This window comes from Chiloscyllium punctatum, chromosome 18 (assembly GCF_047496795.1).
Source record: "Chiloscyllium punctatum isolate Juve2018m chromosome 18, sChiPun1.3, whole genome shotgun sequence".
In the NCBI taxonomy this organism is placed as follows: Eukaryota; Metazoa; Chordata; class Chondrichthyes; order Orectolobiformes; family Hemiscylliidae; genus Chiloscyllium; species Chiloscyllium punctatum.
Window position 1 is genome coordinate 13,323,911 of NC_092756.1, and position 8,515 is coordinate 13,332,425.

The following is an 8,515-nucleotide window of genomic DNA, read 5'->3' on the forward strand; positions in this document are numbered from 1 at the left end:
AGAAAACCAGAGCAAGCGCACGCAGCCACATTCAGTTGCTTGAGGCGGGAATTGACCCTGACTCTGGAGCACTATGAAATACCAGCGTTCACGATGGTGTCAGCGTGAGATGGGACTTATTTGACGTCTTTAATTGGGAAAATTCTCTGTCACTGTGAGCATCTGGAAAGATCGGTTCCTTCGCAGGAAAAAGAAATGAATATGTCATTAAACTTTGTTTCATGTCCAAGAAAACACAGATCAATAGCTCCCTTGATTACCTATACTGGTCATGTTCGCAAAGAGATCTAGCAAATTGCCAAGTGTGGTTTTCCTTTCAATGAATAATTTTGACTCAATTTGGCTGCAAATGTCTTTTCCTAACTTTGTGCTTTTCTTCGTTTACATTGGTGTCTCGCACCTTACAAATGACAGCAAAGGGATGAAAGGCGATGGAAGCATTTAACTCATCAAGTCAGTGGCAGCTTTCCATGAGATCACGGCTGATTTGGTCAATGCTCAACGACAGCATGCTGGCTGTAGTCATGGCCGAGTGGTAAAGGCGATGGATTAGAAATCCATTGGGGTTTCCCCACGTAGGTTCGAATCCTGCTGTCTACGTTATGAATGGCTCCCTGCTGGGCCAATTCAAAGTTCAGAAAGCCTGCTTTTTGGCAAAGCAGGCCTGTAATTTGATTAGACTTGGGAAACTCGAGTTCTTCATCAGAAATGTTCCACATTTAAAACATTAAAACAGTGGTTAGAACTGCTGCCTCACAGCGACAGAGACCTGGGTTCAATTTCCGCCTCAGGCAACTGTCTGTGTGGAGTTTGCACATTCTCCCTGTGTCTGTGTGGGTCCCCTCCAGGTGCTCTGGTTTCCTCCCACAGTCCAAAGATGTGCAGGCCAGGTGAATTGGCCATACTAAATTGTCCCGTAGTGTTAGGTGAAGGGGGAAATGTTGGGGAATGTGTCTGGGTGGGTTGCTCTTCCGAGGATCGGTGTGGACTTGTTGGGCCGAAGGGCCCGTTTGAATACAGTAGGGAATCTAATCTATCTCTGTTTCTCTTTCCAGATACACTGCTCGACACATCGGGTTTCTGCACTTGTTATTGAACGCCCTGAGCAGAAGTGCTGCTTTTCATTAGATTCCTTTAATCCCTTGTCCTCTGTTATCTGACTCTGTCCATTGGCAACACTTCCTCCTGCTCGTCAGAATGCTCATTCCCCACCGCTAACTCTCCCATCATTACAAACAGCCGCAGGAAATTGCCACTTAACCATCTTTGTTCCAAAGTGAAACTCACCAGCCTAGGAATTCTCTCCACCAAATGGGACTTCTCATCACTGGACATGGTGCAAGCCAGAGGATTGTGAAGAGATACTGTGAAAATATTGTCAGTTGGCAGTTGGAAAAATGTTTAGGAAGCAAACCATATAATTTAGGCTCCAGCTTTGGAAATCTTGAGAAACTCTTTGGGAAATGGTATCATAGGAGATTGAAGAAGTGTAAATTGTCAGTCCGAGTAGAGGAAGGGACATTGACTCTGATGTTCTCGGCACAGGAACTGATCTGAGACATTGAAAGAATTCTCGCTCCCGTACGTGAGGAATACAAACTTCATCTGGACTGTGGGACAATGAAAAACTCTGGAACACTCAAGACAATATCCAAATATTGACTGAGATCACGACAGTACGAGTACAATAGATGGGCCAGTTTTTGTCCCGTGTGTGCGGGAGGGCTTCCTGACACAGTATGTAGACATGCCTTCAAGGGAAGAAGCCACGTTCGATTTAGAACTGGGTAACGAGCCTGGCCAGGTTTTTGATTTGGAAGTAGGTGAGCACTGTGGAGACAGCGATCACAATTCTCTCAGGTTTACTTTCGTGATGGAAAGGGATAGGTGTACTCCACGGAGCAAGAGTTTCAGCTGGTGGAAGGGAAATCACGATGCAATGAGGTAAGATTTAGGAAGCGCAGAGTGGGGTAGGAAACTGTAGGGGATGATCACATTAAAAATGTGGAGCTTATTCAAGGAAAAGCTCCTGTGTGTCCTAGATAAGTATGTACCTGTCAGGCAGGGAGGAAGTTATAGAACGTGTCCGTGGTTTACTAAGGAAGTGGAATCCCTGGTCAAGAAGAATAAGAAGTCTTATGTTAGGACACAACGTGAAAACTCAGTTAGAGCGCTCGAGGGTTCCAACGATATCAGGAAAGACCTAAAAAGAGAGCTGAGAAGAGCCAGGAGGAGACATGAGAAGTTGGTGGCAGATAGGATCAGGGTTAACGCTAAGGCTTTCCATAGGTATGTCAGCAATAAAAGAATGACGAGAGTTAAATTTGGGACAATCAAGGATAATAGTGGGAAGTCGTGTGTGGAGTCAGTGGAGATAGAGGAAGCACTAAATAAATATTTTTCGACAGAGTTCGCTATAGATAATGAAAATGTTGGCAAGGAAGATACAGAGATACTTGCGTCTAGACTAGAAGAGATTGAGGTTCACAAGGAAGAGATAGTAGAAATACTGCAGAGTGTGAAAATAGATAAGTCAGCTGGGCCGGATGGGATCTATCTGATGTTGTTTAGCAAATGCAGTGCAGGAAGGTACAAATCAAGCTGATGCTAACAACGGCTCGTTTTGAGCCGCTAATTTGCAGTGAAGTGGCGGCGCCAATAAAAGGTGTCACGCAGCTCGTCTAATTCCACATCCTGAGCTCGAAATGACCAGATGTCTTTCGCTGAGTTTCGGCAGGGTCTTGCTTAGATGACACCATGACACGTTTTCACTGGAGTGGATCATGAAATCGCGTCGTGACTGTGAATAAAACGATGGAAACTTCCAGCAGAGAAGGAGGCGACCCTGAAGCAGACAGCTGAGGACAAATATTTCTCCTTTTCCAGTGAAAGGCACTACTTCACAAATTGGAAACTTCGAAGTGAAGCAGTCTTGGTGATTATCTTCGTTGCTTGTTCACCTTTTTAATTCTGATTCCGTGAAAGTCCAGGGCATTACATATCGACATTCTGCCAGTGGTGAGCGTGTTTCTTGGGCCAGTGGCTTAATGGATAACGCGTCTGTACTTCAGATACAGAAGTTTGCACGTTCGTGTCGCACCTCGCTCGAGGGGAATGTCTCACTTTAACCGTGCCCCATGTTGACGCTCCCTTGCGAAGTCCTGCTGGGACACCGCTTCTGTGCTTCCGCATTTAAAACTTGCATTTGTCCTATTGTCCATTTCAAATTCCAGCTCACCATAACGTAGACCTATGTCGGTTTGGGGCTATCTTTCTGTGTGTCTCCCTTTGTGGGTGAAAATGAGCATGAATTCCTCAGAAGAGTTGCAAGTCGTTGTGGAGGTGTGATACTGCTGCCCCATTCTTGTGCTATTTATGAACACAGGATAAAGTCGTTGGCATTTGCCCTGGGAACATTAGAACACACGAGACTTTGGGCCAAAGTTGGAAACTGCGACTAGAATCGATGGCTTTCTGATTCGCTGCAATGCACACAGGCGGAATGGCCATTTCCCACTTTGTAAATCTACGAAGACAAGTTGAAAATAATCTACAATGAAAATGTTCAGAAAGGGAGTTTTATTTACACCAAATACGATAGTATCTATCGGCTTTTCTTGTTATTTACTTGTGAGGATTCGGTACTCTCAGCACCGTGGCCTGAATCATGTTCCCGCTCATGGAATGGTTGTATTGTTCAGCTAACATATCGGTGTACCAGTACTTCTGCCGATTTTCCGATGCCAGCAGGTCATTGGTTTTGTCCAAAACATTATGAATGTTAACACAATACAAATAGCTGCAGTTGGTGGAAATCTGAGTCAAAAACGAAAATTGTTTGCGGAACGCAGAAAGACTGGCAACAGAATCGTCGACTTTCCTGCTCCTCGGATGCTGCTGTGCTTTTCCAGCATTTTCTGATCTAAACTCAGGCTTCCAGCATCTGCAGTCCTCACTTTTGCCTAGTTCCTTCAGTGTCGCTGGTTCCCAATTCAAGAACTCCATCTCTAGCGGTTTCATGTCTGTACCTTCATGCTGTGGAGTTGAAGCGTGAAGAAAAGTAACTCACCCCCTCAATCTCTGGGGTAATGAGGGGCTGAAAATGAATCGTATCACATTGAAGTATATATACATGCGACGTAATCTCTGTCTTTTATTGGGAACCATCTCTTTCATTGTAACCATCAGGAAAGACCATTTCGTTCGCCAGAAAAAGAAATGAATATGTCACTAACCTTTGTTTGTTTCATGTCCAAGAATGCTCAGATCAATAGCTCCCTTGATTCCCTCTGCTGGTCATGTTCGCAAAGAGATCTAGCAAATTGCCAAGTGTGATTTTCCTTTCAATAAATAATTTTGACTCAATTTGGCTGCAAATATATTTTCCTAACTTTGTGCTTTTCTTCTTTTACATTGGTGTCTCGCACCTTACAAATGACAGCAAAGGTATGAATGGAGATGGAAACATTTAACTCAAGTCAGTGGCAGCTTTCAATGAGATCACGACTGATTTGGTCAGTGCTGAGGACGCGGTGCTGTCTGTAGTCATGGCTGAGTGGTTAAGGCGATGGATTAGAAATCCATTGGGGTTGTTCCACGTAGGTTCGAATCCTGTTGACGACGTTATGGAATCTTTCCTGCTGTGACAAGTCAAAGTTCAAAAACCCTGTTTTGCAAACCAGGCCTGTAATTTGATTGGACTTGGGAAACTTGAGTTCTTCATCAGAAATGCTCCACATTTAAAACATCTCTGTTTCTCTTTCCAGATACAATGCTCGACACATCGGGTTTCTGCAGTTGTTATTGAACGCCCTGAGCAGAAGTGCTGCTTTTCATTAGATTCCTTTAATCCCTTGTCCTCTGTTCTCTGACTCTGGTCATCGGCAACACTTCCTCCTGCTCGTCAGAGTGATCATTCCCCACCGCTCCCTCTCCCATCATTACAAACAACCGCAGGAAATTGCCACTTAACCATCTTTGTTCCAAAGTGAAACTCACCAGCCTAGGAACTCTCTCCACCAAACTGGACTTCTCATCCCTGGACATGGTGCAAGCCAGAGGATTGTGAAGGGATATTTTGAAAATATTGTCAGTTGGCAGTTGGAAAAATGTTTAGGAATCAAACTATATATCTTAGGCTTCAGCTTTGGAAATCTTGAGAAGCTCTTTGGGAAATGGAATCAGAGGAGAATGAAGAAGTGTGAACTGTCGGTCCGAGTAGTGGAAGGGACATTGACTCTGATGTTCTCGGGACAGAAACTGATCTGAGACATTGAAAAAATTCTCGCCTACGTACATGAGGAATGCAAACTTCATCTGCACTCTGGGACAATGAAAAACTCTGGAACACTCAAGCCAATATCCAAATATTGACTCGGATCACTACAGTACGAGTAATATAGATGGATCAGTTTTTGTTCAGTAAGTGCAGGATGGCTTCCTGACACAGTATGTAGACATGCCTTCAAGGGAAGAAGCCGCTTTCGATTTAGTACTTGGTTACGAGCCTGGCCAGGTTTTAGATTTGGAAGTAGGTGAGCACTTTGGAGACAGCGATCACAATTCTCTCAGGTTTACTTTCGTGATGGAAAGGGATAGGTGTACTCCACGGAGCAAGAGTTTCAGCTGGTGGAAGGGAAATCACGATGCAATGAGTTAAGATTTAGGAAGCGTAGCATCGGGTAGGAAACTGTAGGGAGTGAGCACATAAAAAATGTGGAACTTATTCAAGGAAAAACTCCTGTGTGTCCTAGATAAGTGTGTACCTGTCAGGCAGGGAGGAAGATATTGAACGCATGAGCCGTGTTTTACTAAGGAAATGGAACCCCTGGTCAAAAAGAACAAGAAGTCTTATGTTAGAACAAAACATGAAAACTCAGTTCGAGCGCTCGAGGGTTCCAACGACATCAGGAAAGACCTAAAAAGAGAGCTGAGAAGAGCCAGGAGGAGACATGAGAAGTTGGTGGCAGATAGGATCAGGGTTAACCCTAAGGCTTTCCATAGGTATGTCAGCAATAAAAGAATGACGAGAGTTAAATTTGGGACAATGAATGATAATAGTGAGAAGTTTTGATTGGAGTAAGAAGAGATAGAGGAAGCACTAAATAAATATATTTCGACATTTTTCGCGATAGAAAATGTAAATGTTGGCGACGAAGATATATAGATACTTGCATCTAGTGTAGTAGATATTGAGGTTCACAATGATTAGGTGATAGATATACTGAAGAGTGTGAAAACAGACAAGTGCCCTGGGCCGGATGGGATCTGTCCTAGGATCCTCTGGGAAGCAAGGGAAGAGATTGATGAGCATTTGAAATTGATAGTCAAATCATCGTTGTCTACAGGAATAGTGCCTGTGAAATGCAGCATAGCATATGTTGTTCCCTTGTTCAAAAAGTTTCATCGAGACAACCCTGTTAATTGCAGACCAGTGAGTCTCACTGCAGTTGTTGGTAACGTGTTGGAAAAGGTTATTAAAGATAGGATTTATGACCATCTCGAAATGAATAATCTGATCAGGGACATTCAGCACGGTTTTTTGAAGGGTAGGCCTTGCCTAACGAATATTGTTGACTTTTTTGACAAAGTGACCAAACAGGTAGATGACAGTAACCCGGTTGATGTGGTGTATATGGGTTTCAGCAAGTTGTTCGATAAGTTTCCCCACAATAGGCTATTATACAAAATGCAGAGGAATGGAACTGTGGGAGAGATTGCAGCTTTGATCAGTAATTGGCTTGCCAAAAGAAAACGGTGTTGTAGTTGTTGGAACATGTTCTTCTTGGTGTCCATGTCTTGGCGGCGTACCACAAGGGTCGGTGTTACGTCCACTATTGTTACATGAGATCTAACCTTGCCAATCAGTCTCCCATGGGGAACATTATTGAACGCCTTACTGAAGTCCATATCGATCACATTTGCTGCTCTGCCCTCATCAATCTTCGTTGTTACTTCTTCAAAAAACTCAATCAAGTTTGTGAGACATGATTTCCCACGCACAAAGCCATGTTAACAATCCCGAATCAGTCCTCGCCTTTCCAAATACATGTACATTCTGTTCCTCAGGATTCCCTCCAACAATTGGAGTATTCTTGGCAGATGCAGTTTCATGGAGGGAATGCGAGGTCATATACTTTGTTGGGAAGAATCAAAAGACACACTAGTGTTAAAATCGATAGAAACGCAAAAGAAGTGTGGTGCAGAGGAGTCTCAGTGTTCTTATTCATGAAACCAACAAAGCTTAATCACATATTTATTTCTTGCTGGCAAAACAAAGCCTTTTCTGATGCTCACAATTGAAGAGATGGTTTCCAAGAAAATAGGAAAATTAAGTCACCAATAGAGTAATCAATTACCAAGATATCCCTCGTGATGTTTTATGGGACATGTGGGATTTTTCTTATTTTGGTTCTCCAAACGTTTTTACAATGGAACCGAGAGTTTTAGATGGCAAGTTAAGATCACGCATGACTATTGCCATTTTTGTCACTCACATGCATTTTTCCCCCTTGTACGATTTATTTCGCTTTGTGGTTACTGCGAGTGGGCTTGTAAACTACACATGCTTGTGAGTTCATTCCTCACTGTTCCTCCACTCCAGCCAAACAGACTTTACATCCTTATTTCCTGAATCAAGGTAATCTCTAACCATTGCATAAATGTCATTAAAACTTCGGTATTTCACACGCCTCTGTATATCATCTTTCAATATCAATTGATCCTTTACTGTATTGCAGTTGTGCATAAGAAGAGAAAAATAGAAGAGATAATGGTGGACCTCCGCTTCACACACCCGTTATTGAATCGAAAATACAGATTCCTGCCCATAATACGATCGTGGAAGCATGTGCCGAACCCTCAGGAAACACAGAATAAGTGCAGTGCCACAGGGCATGTCAGGGACAGCCCCAGAAGGACAACAGAAATGCTGCTCTAAGCTCCTATTTTGGATGTATTTCTCAATGAGCAATAGAGTGTGACATGCGTTCCATCAGGAGTTACCTCACATAAGGAAGTAACCAGTGTTGCAGACGGTCATATCATCCGAATTCCAAGCCCTGGAATCAGAGACATTCAATATTCTGTGCATAACTGCAAGGAACAGCTGTCCGAGGCGTTTTTACAGTCCAGATGAAATTATGAATGCAGCTCTCTAGTTGTCATCCTCTTTCTCCTATGTCGTGTTTCGTGCAGTCCATGCGTGGAATCTCGTCAACCACGTTTGAACTGCACATGATGGTGTATTGGGCCTTGCTATCTCGTGAGTTGTTATCTGAGTGAGGCCATCGGTTTCTGTGCTGTCATATGTCCGAGTGTTCGGAAGAATCTGGATATAGTTTTCCAGAATTTGTTTTTAACACAGGGAAGCATGATTTAAAAATTACCTCATAGCAAATCCACTTTGAGAACTTTGTGTGCCATGCATTTGCGAATGAAGGTGGGTGGATATTGGTATTTGGCAAAGAATTTGTGTGGGCATCAATCCAGCAGTCCCTAGTAGCAAGACGTACAA

At 43.4% G+C, this 8,515-nt stretch overlaps 2 non-coding genes across 2 annotated transcripts; both read left to right on the forward strand.

Annotated features, from left to right (window-relative positions):
* Positions 1 to 518: 518 nt before the first annotated feature.
* On the forward strand, positions 519 to 600 carry trnas-aga (transfer RNA serine (anticodon AGA)). Its single transcript has one exon. It is a non-coding gene; the product is annotated as a tRNA-Ser (tRNA).
* A 3,941-nt stretch (positions 601 to 4,541) lies between these two features.
* trnas-aga (transfer RNA serine (anticodon AGA)) lies at positions 4,542 to 4,623 on the forward strand. The gene has a single exon. It is a non-coding gene; the product is annotated as a tRNA-Ser (tRNA).
* Positions 4,624 to 8,515: the final 3,892 nt, after the last annotated feature.